Below are 18,443 nucleotides of genomic sequence, written 5' to 3' on the forward strand. Positions count from 1 at the left end.
TCGTTTTCGTCTTATCTGGAGATAGCCGCTCAGACCACAGGTAATTATTGCCAATTCTAGATTAGAAGCTTTCGTGACTGCAAGGATTCATATTTTTAGGGTTTTTTTCGGTAAAGTCACGTAGGTAAAACATAAAAATTAATAAAAGTTTAATAAAAAAATAAATAAAAATTACGAAGTTTCGGAGGCAACGGAAGCTTGTGTTGCCTCCGAAACGTCGTGATTTTTATTTTATTTTTATTTGACTTTTATTAATTTTAATTTTTTTTCACCTACGTGACTTTACCGAAAAAAACCTAAGAATATAATTATTGCCAGTTTAATGTGGATAAAAACTGGGCGTGGTGGTGCCGCGGCTAGCACACCGCGCCATGAACCCAGTGACGTGGATTTGATTCATGGCCATGGGTAACATCGCCGGCGAGTGATATTTGAACCGGTTTTTGGATCTCCCCCCACCCCCACCTCCCCTCCACCCATGTGTGGAAAAAACCCGATTTTTCCAGCGGCTGGCATCGGGTTTTATCTTTAATACAATTAAACCCGATTTCGGGGAATTAAAGCCTGGTTTAATGAATACGAAACTCTGATCCAAGGCTTAGGCTGCTTCCTCGTCGGTGCTGCTATCGTACTCGGGGCCGTCGGGCACGGGGTAGTCGTAGAATGCGAGCAGGTCTTGATGAACACGAGCTCCTCCACAATCGTGGGCGCCAGTGAGTTCCTTAGCTTGGAATGGATGAAGCCCATCGTTGAGAAGTGCGGTTCTGCAATTAGAACCAATTAAACCGGATTTCTCCCAATCTCAGATGATCGGGTTTAATATAAAAAGACAATTAAACCCGATTGTAAAAAACCCGACTGTGATTAGAACCAATTAAACCGGATTTCTCCCAATCTCAGATGATCGGGTTTAATATAAAAAGACAATTAAACCCGATTGTAAAAAACCCAACTGTGATTAGAACCAATTAAACCGGATTTCTCCCAATCTCAGATGATCGGGTTTAATATAAAAAGACAATTAAACCCGATTGTAAAAAACCCGACTGTGATTAGAACCAATTAAACCGGATTTCTCACAATCTCAGATGATCGGGTTTAATATAAAAAGACAATTAAACCAGATTGTAAAAAAACCCGCCTGTGCCAACATTGCTTTCAACCCGCACTGGCCAGCGTGCGGTATAGTTGCACAACCGCCCCCATGACAAACGCGGCATGGGAAGGTCTTCTACCAGCAGCAGTGGATTGACAAATGGGCTGTAAGGTAATGTGGACAAAACAAAATTATCTAACGGTGCCCCTGCATTGCCACGGTTAAGAGGAATTTCACTCTGCATAAAACAACATCATCATCAACCATGATCTTTCCGCTGCTGGATGAAGGCCTCCTCAAGCCTTCATCTCTGTCAGTCTTGGGAAGCAACAACCTACCTAACCCCTCCACCTGATTTCCTCCCTTGACTGATTATGTGGTTAGTCTCGACCACCAGCCACCCATCCCTTGCGTCACGCCCAAGTACTCTGAGTTGCCATCGGTAAATGCGACGCGTGTTAGAATTTGCGTTACATTCTGCAATCAATTTGCTTTCCTCTTGATGTCGTCTCGGTGTCATTAGGAGTCGGAAACGCGGACGACAACAACAACAACAAAGCAAAACGCGGAGAAGTGCGCAAAATAACAAAGACAAATATCCCCCGTGTAGCCTTAACAGACTGTTGGAGCAAGTGCTGTTAGCGAGTACCTATGAAGGCCGGCACGGCACACAAGGGGGTGGGTGACCAGCACCACGCCCAGTCGCCTTTGTCTCCCCAGTAACGATGTTTACACACCGCAACAGGTACTAATTTGAGGCTGAGTCGACCTAGGGGAGGCCCAGAACCGCTTCGGATAATCGTCACCGGTGTTGGCCATGAGCGGGAATCGAACTCGGGGTCGCTGGGTTCGTAGCGCAGTGCGCTAACCGCTATGCTTCTGCGCACAGGAGCAGGGGGAAAGGTGCACGCATACTAAGCTCAATGCATGCAGACACCGAAAGATTCGCCAGTATCATTAGCAGCCATCATTTAACCGACTGCAGGATACAGGCCTCACACCAAGATGCTGCTTCAGTTGAGTTATACGATGAATGCAGATTAATTCGTAACAAAAAAAAAATAGAGCCCTTATCTGTGTCACTAAGATAACCTACAAATACACACACACACAATATGTATATGTGTATGTAGAACTTCTTTCGCACCGTACTTAACCAACCATGCTAATCGGAGGTAGGGGACAATATAGTCAACGCGCGTTGTACAGTAACACACTCACGCTCCACACACAATGCAACAATCGTGCCAAAATACATTGAACACAACATGTATAGGACTGTGATAACCTCCAGTGTGACATGCGTGGCCCTTGTCTTAAGCTCCTGCCCATTGTTTGGCAAGCAACGCAGCGCAATTAGCTTTCATCACGAGCCGAACAGGGTCTCCGACGCTCCGAGCCAAACGAGAGCCAACATGTGTGGCTTTGATTCTTAATAGTTACCCTTTGTGAAAGCAACGATTTTCCAGTGCCCTCTTTCTCTTTGGAAGACTCTTCTGCTGGCAATGTCACCCCCCCCCCACCTTAATACACGAAGCATTGGTCAAAGCAAAGCAGCGAGCTAATCAAATTCATGAAGAGTACAAATGTCTCGAGAAGATGTCACCCTGTTGTTAGATAAGCTGTGTAATTGGAGGAGGTGGTCAGGTGTGCATTTAAAAGGTCAGCACTGAGCTGGCACAGCCGAGACCCTAGGTTCGACTCCCTGGTCGCTCGCCTGTGATTTAACTGGTGTTTCAAGCGTACCGAGTTGATGTCAGCCCAGTCCACCAATGACTGTACGAGAACAAAAAAATTAAACCCACCACATTAAATTTGGTTGTGCACTTCATTTGGCTACATTCCAGTTCTACGAAATATGAAAATACGCGACGAACATTGCTCCCACGTGGCCAGGTAGGTGGGGGTAATTGTTGCCCTCCACCGTGTGACCACTAGTCCAGAAGTGTAGACAAGAGATCACACAGGTCACACAAGTGACCAGAAGTCCCGGCTTGTGGACCAGAGGTCAGTTGTCATAAAAGTAATGACAGTGTGACACCTGCTGGCCTGGAAGGGGAATCACGGGTTACGGGCACGGTTAAGTAAAAACCAATCAGAGATGGAGGTGTATCTGGGGCAAAGGTAAAAGGTGGGGTTCGCCGAGATACTCCGGGAACCTGCTCGAAGATTCCACGAGAGGGCGTGGTCGGAGGCGAGGCCTAGCCACGCCTGGGGGGATATAAGGGGGAGTGGACCCGGGGCTCGGGGCTCATGTGGGGTCTTGGGTCCTGGTTGCGTCGCTGCTCGCCAACATCTCTCTTCGTCGTCCGGCCACGTGGAAGATCTCCTGCGGGGTTTCCATCGCCGTCATCGTCACACCGACAGCCAGCGGCGTAGCCGAGTGAGGGCGATGGGATCGTACCGAGTGATCGGCTGTGTGTAGTCAGTAGAGACGTTAATATCGAGTGTTGTACTCCATGTGAGACGGAATAAGTATTGGCCTGTGTCGTGCCAGTGTGAGTAATAAAGAAGAAGTACCCTCTACACGATGTTTCGCGGTAGTCGCTCATTACACATGCACAATATCTTGGCCGACACGATGACCAAATATTCCTCCCATTTTCATTTCTTCGACTACATGCCAGATGAAACGCTTAATTACATTCCTGCAGTTCTGACGGACGCAACATTGTTTTACTAATTTTATTGATACATTCATATAGCAGAAAATGCAATGGGCCATTCACGACGGTCGTTATTTTCTTTAAACCACCCCCGTCCCCACGCGCGCACCACCCACGATGAAATCCTACTTGAAACCAAACATGTGTATTTGATCCGCGTCGCCCGCTTAGCCTCCAATGCTCTCCTGCGTACAATACGGACATCGGGGGGGGGGGGGAGCGGAGCTACGCAGCGTTTTTCCAACTCGGCAGTTTTTGCCCCATTTGTCTTGTTTTCGTTTAAATATTCTCACAAAATGTGCTCTTAATAATACATGCATTTATAACAGGCAAAAAAGTACCCCCTCCCAAAAAAATTTGCAGGGCCGCAATTGAGAGTAAAAGTCCCTTGTACGGTTTTGGGCCTTTAAAACTTGTAAGTCCATTGCCAGTAAAGAGCTGCATGTGTCATTCACCAAGCACGTTCCAGTTCTGCTTATGTGTTGTCAGACCCCGGGTGGCTTCACATGCCGTGCTTTCACAATCAGGGGTCTCTCGGGCGAGTGCCCGTTGGTGCGTGAAGCGGACGAGCAACCCGGGAGAGTGTGCATTCGCCGACAAAAGGCAGAGCGGTGATCGCTTAAAATTGACCCACGTGCTTGACATTAATATGTTTCCGACTTGGCAACCAGCCGCCCGCGAGTGGGCACCAAAGGCGCGATTGCAAAAAAAAAAATCAAAGTCCTTGCTTGGTACCGTGGGGACGCAAGGAGGCCCTCCGTTTCATAACGGACAGCTACGACCAATGCGGTACGGATTCTCATGACGCCCGCATACTCCTCGGCGCCTTGGTTGACGTTGGAGGTTAACGGCGAAAGGAACGGAGAGATTAAAAAAAGAGTGCTCCACTTAAAACAAAAAAAACATTAAATTGACCACAGCTGCACAATGTGATTCATGCTGGACATGTGACAAACAGTTGGATATTAAATAATAAGCACATTTATTTGTCCAGCGCCATAGTTTAGAGACGATGGCACAAGGCCCGAGACCTGTGGTGGTGCTGAGACCATATAGGTGCTGGTGACTTTCGGTCCAATTGCCGAAAGGCCACACGAAACAATGACGCTTTGTAATGTTTTTTTTTTACGTTTCGTGAGATGGGATGGATCGAAGGTCATCTGGCAGAGTCTGACTCGGCATGCTTCTAAAATCTGTAAAAACATAGTAAATAAATGGAAGGGTTATTTAGTAAATAAATCAATTTAGTAAATAAATTGAAGGGTTATTACAATCCTCAATGCTTTGTCAGTTTAGTAGCACTGGTTTTCAGGCAATATCATCATTGTTTTGGGATGGTGCGGCTGGCTTTGTCTTGTTATAGTGCGGGGGGGGGGGGGGCAGAAATACTGAGCATCAGAGGTGCAGCTTTTTTCTGCACAGACCTCTGCTGGCCAACCACATAGCACCAGTCTTCAACGCCTGTTGTGCATGCTGTACGTCCATCCAAGTAGTAGCAAGGCTCAATCCTGCCGACTTTCTGAAAACGGACCAGATCGGTATGATTTTATCGAAAAGGCATTTGCATACAGTCGCCAAACGCGCTCAGAATTCACCTTTAATTCTGCAAGCCACTCCACGGCATCGGGGCTAAATGGAGAGTCCCATCGTGTCACCAGAACACGCGTGTTGTATTGGGAAGTCGGTGATACGCCCGATAGTTTTCAACTCACCGCATTCGATTGGGACATGCCTTTATCAAACACCTGGTTTTAATGTGTGTCGCTGGACTTGCTGTACCGGCTACTAATAAGTAACTTATTTTCCTCTGCCATGTGGGAGACTTACAGAAGCCGGCTCAGTTTTTTTTTCCCAAAACCGTTCTCGGACACACACGGGGCACACTGCAAGACCTCCCCAGTGGAGTTTTTGTTACCGTGTAGGGGTTCGCGGTTTTTGCTGTACATTTCACCGACGCGTTTTTGGGTTTCACTAGAGTGTTGTTCGGTATGATGTCCGATGTTTTCGCTCGACATATGCTCGGAGGGTTCCTTCGCCGGACCGAATTGAGCAGCTCACTTTCAACGAAAACCGAGGAAGAAAGGAGGCTGCCGAATTCTCCAGCGTGTGCGATAAACGTTGGCGATCACGCCAAACGACGAAGCCACGCGGCACAACCTGAAAACGCATCGAAGAACTCACGAAGTTCCGGTTGCGAAACCACCTCCAGAAGAAAAAAAAATCTCGAGACTCGGCACTTGTGTATACGCGTGCTGGGAGCTTCATTCAATTCCTCACGTCCGTGAACAAACTCCCCAGCCACATGGAGCGAAACGTCGGGACACGGTGCCGAATGGGCACGTGGCGAGGCCCGAAAGCCTGTCGGAAGGTTTCCAATGGATTTTTGTATCTCATGGCATAACACCAATGGAACAATTGCAAAGGAACGGGGCAAAGAAATTATAACAATTTGAAAAAAAGAAAATCCAGCAACAGAGGGCTCCTTCCCTCACAAGCTCCGCAATTGCCATGGAAGTCGCCATCAAGCTTGAAACACACACACGTGTGGCACAGAGTTATGACGGGAGGCCAGTATGAGCCATCGCCGTGAATAAAAGGCCCTTTTGTGCTCTTCGATTTTCCACCGCCTCCTTTTCAGCACGTGTGCGCGTCTCACGCCAGACACGCCAGACGGCTGGCGGTAGGGTGATTCACTCTGGCATGCCGGCCTCCTATGTTGCAGGTCAATGGCTGGGACGCCTAAGGTGGGTCACCGCGGCCTCTCCTCTACAGCCAGCGCCATCCCAGTAAACGTGCAACGTTGGACCAATGCCACCGTTGGTCCAGCACCATTGGACTAATATTGGCATGTCGTTGGCCCAACTTTGGGCCAACATTGTCCCAATATTGGCCCAACATTCCACGTTTACTCAGATGTGATGTTGACATGGGCGGTGCCTACATGGCAGGGAGGTGACACGTGGATAAGTCAGGGCCAGCAACAGAGGGATAAGATGACTTTCCCGTTAACGTTCATATTCTACAGCCTTGTGAAACCCGCCAGCAAAACAGTTAAGATGGCGGCGTTTCCAAAATAAATGTTTATGCTTACATACTCTACCGATTAGCCGCGATGATGATTAAAGCAATACACATTCATCTTGTCGTTTCTTCTGATGCCTACAGTTTAACAAAGGCCACACTCTTGAAAATGTTGAGCCTTCGACTGTGCAGAATATATGCAATGGTGATGTGATCTTAATATGCACAACATGCTGAGATTCCTGTTATGATTGGCTCTTTAAGACAAGGAAGAAGCCTATTTGCCAATATTTTTTCATCACAATCCTAAATATCCCATGCACAGAGGGTGAAATGAAAACGTATTTGAGAGCACAGATAAAGATTTTTAAAAAGTAGTTTACCTCTCAAATGGGCATCATCGGCAGTGGTCACAGCTATTATTAACAACCAAGTATTGGACATTCCATATTCCTATGGCGGGAGTGAGCCACTGTGCAGAACAACCGTGAGCCGAGCAAAAATATTTTAATCTGCACGTTTATGGCCTCAGCAAGTTCGAAAATTACAATCACCTGACAAGATAGTTAAATATTCACAAGAGCAGTTTACAATCACATTTGCATTAATGCTCAGAAATGATTTGAAATGAACGAGCATCCATAGCTTGACGAGGGGAGCGAGGATGAACGATGACGATTACAATTTGGTTGAGATGTTTTATTTGTATGCACAATTTATTGTGACCATACATCTCCCGGCGAGCACATGAATATTATATGATTTGTCCAGACAAGACCTGTGGGATGTGTGGCTCACGCAGAGAACAAGCCAACTTGTGTACGGGAACTCTGGGAAAACGTGGCGAGCCACCAAAACCCCCAAACGAGCGATAAGAATCAGAAAAATCAAACATGCAAAACTGGGAGGTGGGGAGGGGTGTTAATAATAGCCATCTGGCACACAAAACAAAAGAAAATTACCTCGGGCTAACATGTTCCAACCGTTACCCCCACACCGTTAACCAAGTGTAAACTATTTACAACCCACAAAGCGAAAGCAACTGGCATTGACGTGTCCTGGCAAAGCGACTTGGTGCGTCATCAGAACCACGAGGCTTGCATTTAATGCCAACGCAGTGGTGACACACGTGCCCTCACAGCAATCAGGGGCCTGGATTCGATTGCCGACTTGGGTGCCTTTGTGTGGTGTGGCTTGTGTTCTTTGCCTTGTTCTACGCGGTGGTTCCCAGACAGTTAGAGCATGGAACGAATCGTGTGACGATCCAAAACATTTCATGGGAACAGTATCCATGGCAGAAGCGAGTACTTCCACCCATGCCTGGGTATGCTTCGGGTTTCCTCCCACATTTATGAGCATCCATTATCTGGTCGATAACACCTTCAGAAAAAAAGTTAAATAGTTTAACACTTAGACTTTCGCGACCGATATTATTCATAATAAAGGTTTTTGGGTTAGATCGCACAAGTATAAATGTGTCGTAACGCTCTACCACTCGACACAGCCGGTAAGGGTCGTCACGTAAACAACACGCCTATTAGTGGGCCTTACCTACTAATTAAAAAAAATAGTTTCGTTTTAGTTTAGCTTGGGGGTGGGAGTTGTCACTGGCTCACTGCCTTGCCCGCTTGTTCGCGATTCCTCACTCGTACCTCCGATTCCTTCTTCTCTCTTCAAGAGTGAACGAACACCGGCCCGTGGGAACACTTAAAAATTGCTATAATTGTTATGAATAGCGACTAATAATCCGTTCGGAAAACTCACAACTCTCTGCGCTCAATGAATGTTAAATCATGGGTGGCTAAAACTTGGAACCGAAACCACAGGGCCCGATCGGAGCTCGCTCCATGACTTATGAGATGCACTTAAAATGTTCGCATTTTGTGCAATGAACTACCATGCTTACCACTATCATAACTCCATTGGTGGCCATTTCGTCATTTGGCTGTGACACTGGCACAACATGACCTTGAGCATAAACATTAATTCTGGGTTTCATTGTGCATGAGTTCTGGTTTATCATTTGTTACATTTATTATTCGTTAGTCATGTTTACAAAATGTCTCTGCTTTTCTTCGAGGCAGCCCCCTGTAAAACCTCACTTCCCACGTAAAGGCGCTTGTGGCCCTTTTTATCAAACCACTTTGGCCGGGTCGCCAATGGAACCACCCCGAAAAAATACGGACCGAGTGACTGACTAACTTCAATGTCCATTTTGCAGCAGATGGCACAATTTTTAGCACGAAATAAATACAAGGTGGCTGTGGCGAGGCCTTCATCCAGCAGTGGATTGATCACGGCTGATGAGGATGATACAAACTGTATTAATTTGTCCTTTGAGAAAAATGTTGGTGGCAGTGGCCCTCGTTCCTACCATAATATCATACCTGTTGTTGCTGCATCAGAACAAGCGGTTTCAAATTGTCTGATCTACCCACGACCACCAAGAGGCATTAAACACACGGCCTCTCAAAGTGCCACATCGTCTGCACACGCACGACCTCTTGAGAAAATGGACACACACCTCCGTATGCATCAACAACACCGCCTCTGCCAACAACTCCAATCATCCTGGACGTGACGGTCAGTTCAACTTCCACCCCCTTTGACCTCGGATTCTTCAGTGAGTGAATTAACAAGCAAGTTTGAAAGTCCTTCCAGAGATTTCAAAAGTGCGCTTAAAACAGTTCGCAAGCATGATTAAAACATATATTATCTCATTTTGTTTGTATTAATCAATGTGCTGGTTTTTCTTACGTCCGTCCAGAAATGTACCGAGGCAGAATATTACAGTTTAGTGGCGATGTTGGGAGATGGTGGTGGGAGGGGGGAAGGGGGGGCATCTGTCTTTCGGCAGAATTGCTCCTTTTCTCGGGGTCCTCATGGAATGGTTTTGAACGCTGCCCAGCGAGGAACTGGAGCCACCATTGAGTCGCGCAGACCTATTGATGAGCCAAACACGTTTTTCTCCTTAGTATGTTGTGCTGCATCCAAACAAAGTATCTGCATGCATGCTGAACAGTTGTTTATTTGCGCAAGGCACAAAAGTGATCAGCTCCCCCCTGCTCCTTTCGGCGAGGACCTTAGAAGATATTCATGCGCAAGCAGAATGCGGCCAGAAATAAAATATACACGATACATAGGCTAAACGGAACATTTTTCCCCAGAGTGATATCAACCCTCCGAGTTTGCTAATCTGGGCCATTCGGCCCATCGTTCGGAGGCCCCCTCAATTGTCCCTTCATTGAAGTTTTATTTTTATCTCCCGACTTGCTTTTACACGTGTCCTGTAAACTATGACATTGATCCTCAGCTAAGATCGTCAACGGGGTTCATTATAAGTGTTGTTGTTGTTGTTAGTCTTGATATTAGAAATACGGCTTAACGCCTAAAAAACGACTCCCTCTTGGTAAACTGCTACTCTGTTCCGTTGGCGAAAGATACCGTTGCGAAAAGGTAAATAGGTAATGGGGCAGCCCTGCAACGGTATGCTTGTGTCACTGCTCGTTGAAAGGACCTCCACTGGAAGAAGGTCGAAACGGTCTGAAAAGGTATTTTTGACAAATCTTCCATGGTGACGAAATGTCTTAGAAGAGGTCGGAGGTAGCCAATACTATACCACACCACCATGCAACCTTCAATTTATAGCGTTGGGTGGACAGTGGCTGGTGGATTCAAGACACATTCCCCGGGAGATTGAATCGAACCAGTGACCTCCGGATTATATGGGAGAGTTTAGCCTATGATTTGCCTAAATTGACATTTGACAAAGTCACCTATGCATTTGGACCCACGCCATAGCTAGAGACATTGAAAGGCCAACGTGTGTTCACTGGCATTGTATTTATCTGAAATGCAACCATCCATATTGTAATGCGAATTACAGACAAGGGGCCGTCCATAAATGACGTCACTCAATTTTTGACGTTTTTGCCCCCCCTCCCCCCCCCCTTAGTCACACGGCGTCACAAAATGTCAGACCCCCCCTCAAATATGGCGTCACAATGCTTTGCCCCCTGCCCCCCAAAATATTTTAACATGCTTCAAATCGCTTTAAACTATTGTCATTGTAGTGCGTATTTAATGTGGCGCTGCACTCTGATGTTGTAGGCGAAAACATTTATTAAAAAGTATATTTAATTAAGTAGAACGTGTTATCTGTATTTATTTAAAGCTGCGCATTTGATGTGACGTCACCTTTTTCACCCCCCCCCCTCGTCACACATCGTCACAAATGTCTGACCCCGCCCCCCCCAGGTGCGTGACGTCATTTATGGACGGCCCCCAACATGCCGTGCACAACCTTTGCTTTGAGTGCCGATACACATGGACATGAGACGTGCGGCGATCTTCACGGTCTGTTCGTCTTCTTCTGAAAGCCAGGATTGTCGAGGCCAAAAAATTCCAGGAAGCCAGTGACGGCACTATTGAAGGCACAATACGTAAGGGCCATAAAATTAAGCAAAGTTGTTGTAAGATTGAGAATACGAAGGGAAGGAATTGCAATGTCCAGCAGTGCGAGGGAAAGCTGAACGAGAAATATTGTGACCTGCAGTGCGGTGAGTGGGCGAGTGGATGGGTGGGTGAGCGGTTTGGTGTACGAGTGTGAGTGAGTGAGTGCGTTTGTGAATGAGTGGGTGAGTGACGGTGTTCTTGCGACCCGCAGTGTGGTGGTGGTTGAACACGGCGTGCGTGATACGAAACAGTCTGTCTGGTTGACCGAGTCTGCAACACGTGAAGATAAATCTACGAGCGACGTTCTTGGAAACAATATAGCCACGGTATTGGGAATACAAGAGTGATCGCAAGGTGTGGCTCGATGCTGGTCATCGAGTGAAAATGTGACGGAGTGACAATTCCATAACGGTGACTTTGCCAAATTTCTCAGTCTGAAAATCTGTTCAACATCAGAGCACACCCTTTCTTCAGGGATTCATAGGGAGCCAATTAAAATGACGTCTCAATTTGAAAAATAAGACCGCCTTTACATGCATGGAACATTGAGCCATTTGACAAAGACAATTCGTATTATATTATATTACCAACACCCAGATCAATTTTGCCAAAAAAAGACTAATGCTGGACTTTTTAACTAAAAAACCCGACTGAACCATCTATTCATTTACAGTACGTCCGTTGTATTTTGACACGCACGGTTGTTCAATCGCTTCCTTATCACTCGTTTATCACGACTACCAGGGCCATCGCTCCCGTGAACTTGATTCCTCGCCACTCCCCTCGGCCCATCAATGACTCATTCATCGAGAGCAACTCCTTGCGCACCCGTGCCGTGTTCAACCGTCAGCCTCCGCAGGGCCCCAAAAAACGACTTCTTGTTTTCTTCGTATTGCACCACTGATATTGCGATTATGATTTTGCTATCTTCCCTGAGCACCAATGTCCTCTTATCTCTTCATTGGCTACCGGTCAAATTCCGAGTGGATTTTAACATACAGTTAGTAACCCATAAGGCTTTCAAAGGGCTCACCCCCCCCCCCACAATACTTGCAGGAACTATTAAATTAGTATATTCCATCAAGGTTCTCAAGATCTTCTGATATTCAGCTGCTCAGCACTCCTGGGTCTTGGTTGCGCTCTTTCGGTGATCGGGCTTTTATTAGCGTGGCACCCACGCTATGGGACGACCTGCCACTTGAAATCAGGCCATCGGAGTCGGTAGATATATAAAGATCTGCTTTGAAAACCCGTCTCACAAAAGTGGCCTGCCCTCTTTAGTTTGGTTGGTTGCCCCCCTGGTTCTGTTTTTGTTTCCCGATTTCCATCCATTGTGCATTGGGATCTTGTGATGGAATGCGCTTGAATACGTTTGAATTATCATCGTTTTATAATTTTTTTGGTTTCGCTTACTTATTACCGTTCATTATTCATTTATTTTTTTACCGTGACTCGTTGCGCATGTCGGAGACGCGGTGCTGTTTCGCCGTTGACGAAAAAGGCGATTTAAGAGCATCTTGGCTCACAGGGTAATTGAAAACAAACAAAAACTAACTGCCGAATTCCCAACCGCTCTTCCGTACAGCGTCTTGGAGGGCCAGCTCGTTGCCCAGTGTGGCTTGGCGAAGGCGGCAAGCGTTTGTGGGCGCATGGAATGACCGCTGACATTGTCGCCCAACATCGGTCTATAAAAAACGCCTGTTATGCAGATGCCCGTGTAAGAACCATCCAGGCCTAACCACTGCTTATCTTCTGATATCCGGGCGCATTCCAGGTGATTTTGTCAAAGGCAAAGGTCGCAATAACATTGCTCAATTTAAGAAACATCACGTTCTTATCTGCTGCATTATCACGAGTGTTTTGTGTTTCTCTCGATGCTTGCAATTATAGACCTTTGGCCCAGTGTTCAGCAGCTTTGATGATAAAAAAGCCCAACCTTTATTTTGTTGGTTCAAGTTGTTTCTGAAAAGCACGTTACTTTCATTGACGTGTTAAATTATGATAGAAATACCGTCATATGCGGTTCACAGAGCCCCCTTCCACTGGCTTACATTGCTCATTTTTCACTACCAAGATATTTTTTTAAAGAAAAGGTCAGCGTGACCCCATATCGCCGTCTCAGTTTTCACGGTTGCACCGAAGATCGCTCCGAGCTGAGACTATTCTTTTTGCGCGTTCAGTTTTTTGCCCTTCTCGCCGCCCCTTCGATTAGCACGGTTGGCTACGTGCGGTGCGAAAGAAGTTCAACGTACACACACGCGCACACAAGCACGCGCGCTATTCAGTTCTGGAAAAGGCTCCCAGCACGGTTCAGTTTATTTGATTTGTTAGACGGATGGTCCCATTTAGCCACTTTCCTGGCTGTTTTGGCAGGGAGATTCTGGAGTGCGTGATCACAGCAGCGGCAACAGACGAAAAACGTTAATATTGCAGGGAATCAGTACAGGGTATTTAAGGAACATTGCGCGAGTAACAAAACGAGTTATTTAACGACAGTAAAGGTGCAAATAAAAAAGACGCGCAAATTACAAAAAGTGCAAACCTAATAAGAACTTAAGAAGCTGCATGGAAAAAAATCCGGTTCATGTGCAAGTTAAGCTTTATATATTTAGACTAATTATGGACAAACGACAGTGCAAACAAGGTAAGAGCAAGGGGTGCTAGAAGGTTAGGTCCAGGTCCAAGTAAGGTAACAGGGACACGTGTTTGGGACAGAGGAAGCAAAGGGAAGGAACCAAGTTGAAGACGAGCCATGAGGGTATTTCTTGGTTCTTTCGGTAAAGTCACGTAGAAGGGAAATAATAAAATAATAAAATTCAAACATAGTAAAATTAAATTCTCACGACGTTTCAGCCACAACGCAAGCAACCGTCCTGCGTTGTGGCCGAAACGTCGTGAGAATTGTATTTTATTGTTTTGTTTGTATTATTTTATTATTTCCCTTCTATCTGACTTTACCGAAAGAACCAAGAAGATGAATCCCTGCAATCACGAAATCTTTAAATCGAAAAATGCAGAATAACTTTTTTTTTCAACAAAGGTTGAACAAATGGCATTTGTAGTAGGAAGGAGGAGACACTTCTGAGGCTACAAGAGGGAGTTCGAGGAACGAAGTGGTCCTTTAGGTAATAGATAGATTTGTTTAAGTGGACAATTAGGATGAAGGCGGCCCAGTTATGTTCTCTGCGGATATCCAGGCCGGGATAGGTTTGCAATGAGGAGTTCTGTAGGGGGGGCGTGAAGGTCAAAACCGAGGGTGGAGTGGTATAATGGCACGAGATGTTTTGGAGTACATTCAAAAGTTTGGCGGGATATGTCGCAGTGATTAAATATGGGCAGGATGGTGACGCTAACCGTGGCGGTGACGCTAACCGTGACGGTGACACGAACCGTGACGGTTACGCTAACCGTGATGGTGATACTAACCATAGTCATGCGGTGATTAGTTTTTTTGTTACATAATATTATCCACGTGATCAATGCGAGTGTTGAAAGGCAGTTGAGTCCAGGAGAGGCCCTACCTATTTAAAGTTGTCTAGAGCCGCAATGTGCATAGGTGGTGAGACAGGTTATAGATAGCTGTTAAATTACGTAACTTTTGACTTTTTTTGCTACGTTGAGCAGTTTTAGTGCATTAGGTTTGAAGCTGAAGACTACCGAAGTACTGTTGTAGATGCCGTTGCAACTCTTCTGTGAAATATCTGAAGTCCATCAGGGCTGTGTCATTAGCAAAAAAGTAAAGAGTGGATATTAGAGATTCCAAGACTGTTGATGTTCAGAGAAAACGAGACAGGGGCCAAGCACAGGGTCCTTTAGGGACCCCCTCAGTAACGGGAGCCTTGTCAAATGTTGATGGAGACATTTTGGAAAGGGTCAGAGAAGTTGTTGTTATAAATCCAGTTGACTGCACAATATGACAAAAGTCGGAATTTTCTTGCCGTTGTAACATAAGCCGAGTAATAGACTGGCACAACGAACGATTACATGCAAAACTCTTGACGATTCAAGACTGGTTGAAGGAGCCAGTCTTGAAGTGGAGTTGAACGTCAGACATAATGCCAAACAACTTTGAGCTACAACCCGAGAACACATTGGAGAGCCAGTCTCCCCCTCCAATGCTTTAAAAGTAGCATGGGGCATGATACAGTTTTTTTAGTTAGATTGCGTAAGTATGTGTCGTAACCCTCCACCACCCGACACAGCCATTAAGGTTTGTCACGTAAACAACGCGCCAATTAGTTAATTCAGCCCACCGGTGTGTTGGAAAGTAAATCCACAACATTTACCATTTGAATACGACGTTTCCCTGGTAATTACATCCAGCATCCTCGGGCAATTTGCCAGAATAGAGAAGCCATCCACCTGCTTCCGGTCTAAATAGAGCAGCAGTATGACGTCATCACTGAACCCATCAGGTGCATAAATCAGAGGCGGAGGAGGTGGGGGAGGGTCTGGAAGCGTATTATTAAGTAATAAATCTTAATACTACAATTCCTTATAGAGGAAACGCATACTAATGCACTGATTACTAATATATTATACAATTACAATAACCCCTTCTTCTCTGCCTCTGATCTCTGCAGCTGATGGGTTCAGTGATGACATCATCCCACTCTATTTAAAGACCGGAAGCAGGTGGATGGCTTCACGATTCAGGCAAATCGCCCGATGATGCTGGTTGTAATTACCAGGGAAACGTATTCAAATTGTAAATGTTGTGGATTTACTCTCCAACACACCGGTGGGTTGAAGTAGTAAACTAATTGGTGCGTTGTTTACGTGACAAACCATAATGGCTGTGTTGGGTAGTGGAGGGTTACGACACATTTATACTTACGCGATCTAACCCAAAACCTTTATTATGAATAATATTGGTCGTGATAGCCTACGTGTTAAACTAGCATGGGGCAGTTTAACCCATTAACGATTTTTTTTTTTATCTCATGATGGAAATTACACAATCTAGTTCATAGAGCAAAATCACCTGCAGTACACCCGATCTCATCGGATCTCAAAAGGCAAGCAAGGGTTGAGCCTTGATAGTGCTCGGATGGGCGGTCACATTTGGGAATTAAATTGTATGTTTTTCTATACTTCAAAAGGGAGACTTTTGGTCTCCGTGGACTCTCACCTGGATATAAATACATGATGTGAGTGAACGGTGAGTCATCTTGGGCCAGAACTTGAAGCCACGTCCTCACAAAAGATAGTCTTGGTACACTAATGACCAACCTATATCCCAGTCTCTTACGTGACAGGTGCAATCTGGCCAAAGGTGCAGCCCTGCGATTGCTTGTCATTGCCACTGCTGGCAGAAGAACCTCCACTATGAGGAGGGGGACCCTCTAGATAATATGTTGGCCGCCTCTTCCACGCTGACCACACATCTTGGAAGAGATGGGAGTACCCACACTTCACTCCACCACACGCGACCTGCCGACTAATCAATTGTGGTGTACCCACGTATAGCGCTTGGGTGGACAGAAACTCGCTCATTGTTTCAAATCGCCTTTCCTGGAGATTGAACTTACGACCTCTGGATTGCAAGATCACTCTTGACCATTGCACCAGGGCAGCGTCCCACCTTATTGCATGATGCTGTTTGGCCATCCTGTTTTTAATACCGGAAGCAGGTGGATTGCTTTACTATTCTGGCAAATCGCCCGATGATCCTGGATGTAATTACCAGCGAAACGGCGTACTCAAATTGTAAATGTTGTGGATTTACTCTCCAATACGCCGGTGGGGTGAAGTAACTAATTGGCGCGTTTTGTTTACGTGACAAACCTTACTGGCTGTGTCGGGTGGTGGAGGGTTACGACACATTTATACTTACGCGATATAACCCAAAAACCTTTATTACTATGCACAAGGGGAACAATGAACGACGTGGGGTTTGCCTACTCTTGCTATTGGAAATTGGATCGACCAGATGTTTGGAGGAATTACATCGGAATCGGTTCGGGAATCTGCAGACATGATTCTAAAAATCAGAACCCGATCTCATTAAAATAAATTCTGATCCGATTCTAAACATGGATTCTAAATAAAAAAAATTCAATCGTATGATCTGATCCTTTAGAAATTAAAGCGGCTGAGGGAGTCGCGATTCAATCCACGAATCGACTCATGTATTTTACCGTACGAACGGAGTGATTGTGCACATCTGTGAACCAACACTTTAAAGGCAAGTGGTTGGGGGACCGGGGGTTGTTGGTATTTTGCCAAAACGTACAAACCCCACAGAGCTGCTAAGTTGTCATCAGTGTTCATGAACTTTGAATGTTATTCTCAAGTAGGAGTGGTGGGTTTTCTCCGGGTACTCCAGTAACCTTCTCACATTAAGCCAAACACCAATTAATTCTAGATTTGAAGCTTTCGTGACTGCAAGGATTCATACTCTTAGGTTTTTTCGGTAAAGTCACGTAGGTAAAAAAATTAAACTAAAAATAAAATTAATAGAAGTAATAATAGAAATAACAGAATGTATTATTATTTATTTTATTCATTCTTTTATTTCTATTATTACTTCTATTAATTTTATTTTTTACCTACGTGACTTTACCGAAGAAGCCTGAGAGTACGAAACACCAATTAAACATCGAACTGGCCACAGTCTTGAGACTGGCGTTCCTGAGTAAATGACTTTATTACTGCTCAGCGTGCGTCTGTGTTGTTTTCAGAGCGTAACATAATTGCGTGATTTATTACCATATTACCCAATGCTCTTAGACTCTGTTCTCCCTTGACAAAGTTGACTTTTGCTCTCTAGGTGCGTACAAGTCCTTGAATCTTAAGGACGTTGCGTAATTGATAATTGTGCTGGAATTGAAGTCCCGTCGAATAATTGAACAAATCTCCATCTGCATATTGCACGACAATGCTGCTACAATCTAATCAGCTCCGCATCGGAACGACATTCACATCCGAACGCGAATCTGGTAGCTTTTTAGTGGATTGCTTTAGTGGATCAAATTAGACAAGTAGTACAATTCGCGTGGCACGGGAAAGGCTTTCATCCAGCCAATGGATTAACGAATAGCTGTTTGCCATTCGTAGACAAAGCGACGTATTCCAAACACGGGAAAACAGGTTGCAGTGGGACACCTGGTGGTAGCGTGGGGAATGTGCAAGCGAGCAAGACGATCATAAAACTACGTTGGACTTCTTTCGCACCGTACGTCGTCAACCGTTCTAATTGGAGG

The sequence above is a fragment of the Lampetra fluviatilis genome, chromosome 49 (assembly GCF_964198595.1).
Source record: "Lampetra fluviatilis chromosome 49, kcLamFluv1.1, whole genome shotgun sequence".
Taxonomy (NCBI): Eukaryota; Metazoa; Chordata; class Hyperoartia; order Petromyzontiformes; family Petromyzontidae; genus Lampetra; species Lampetra fluviatilis.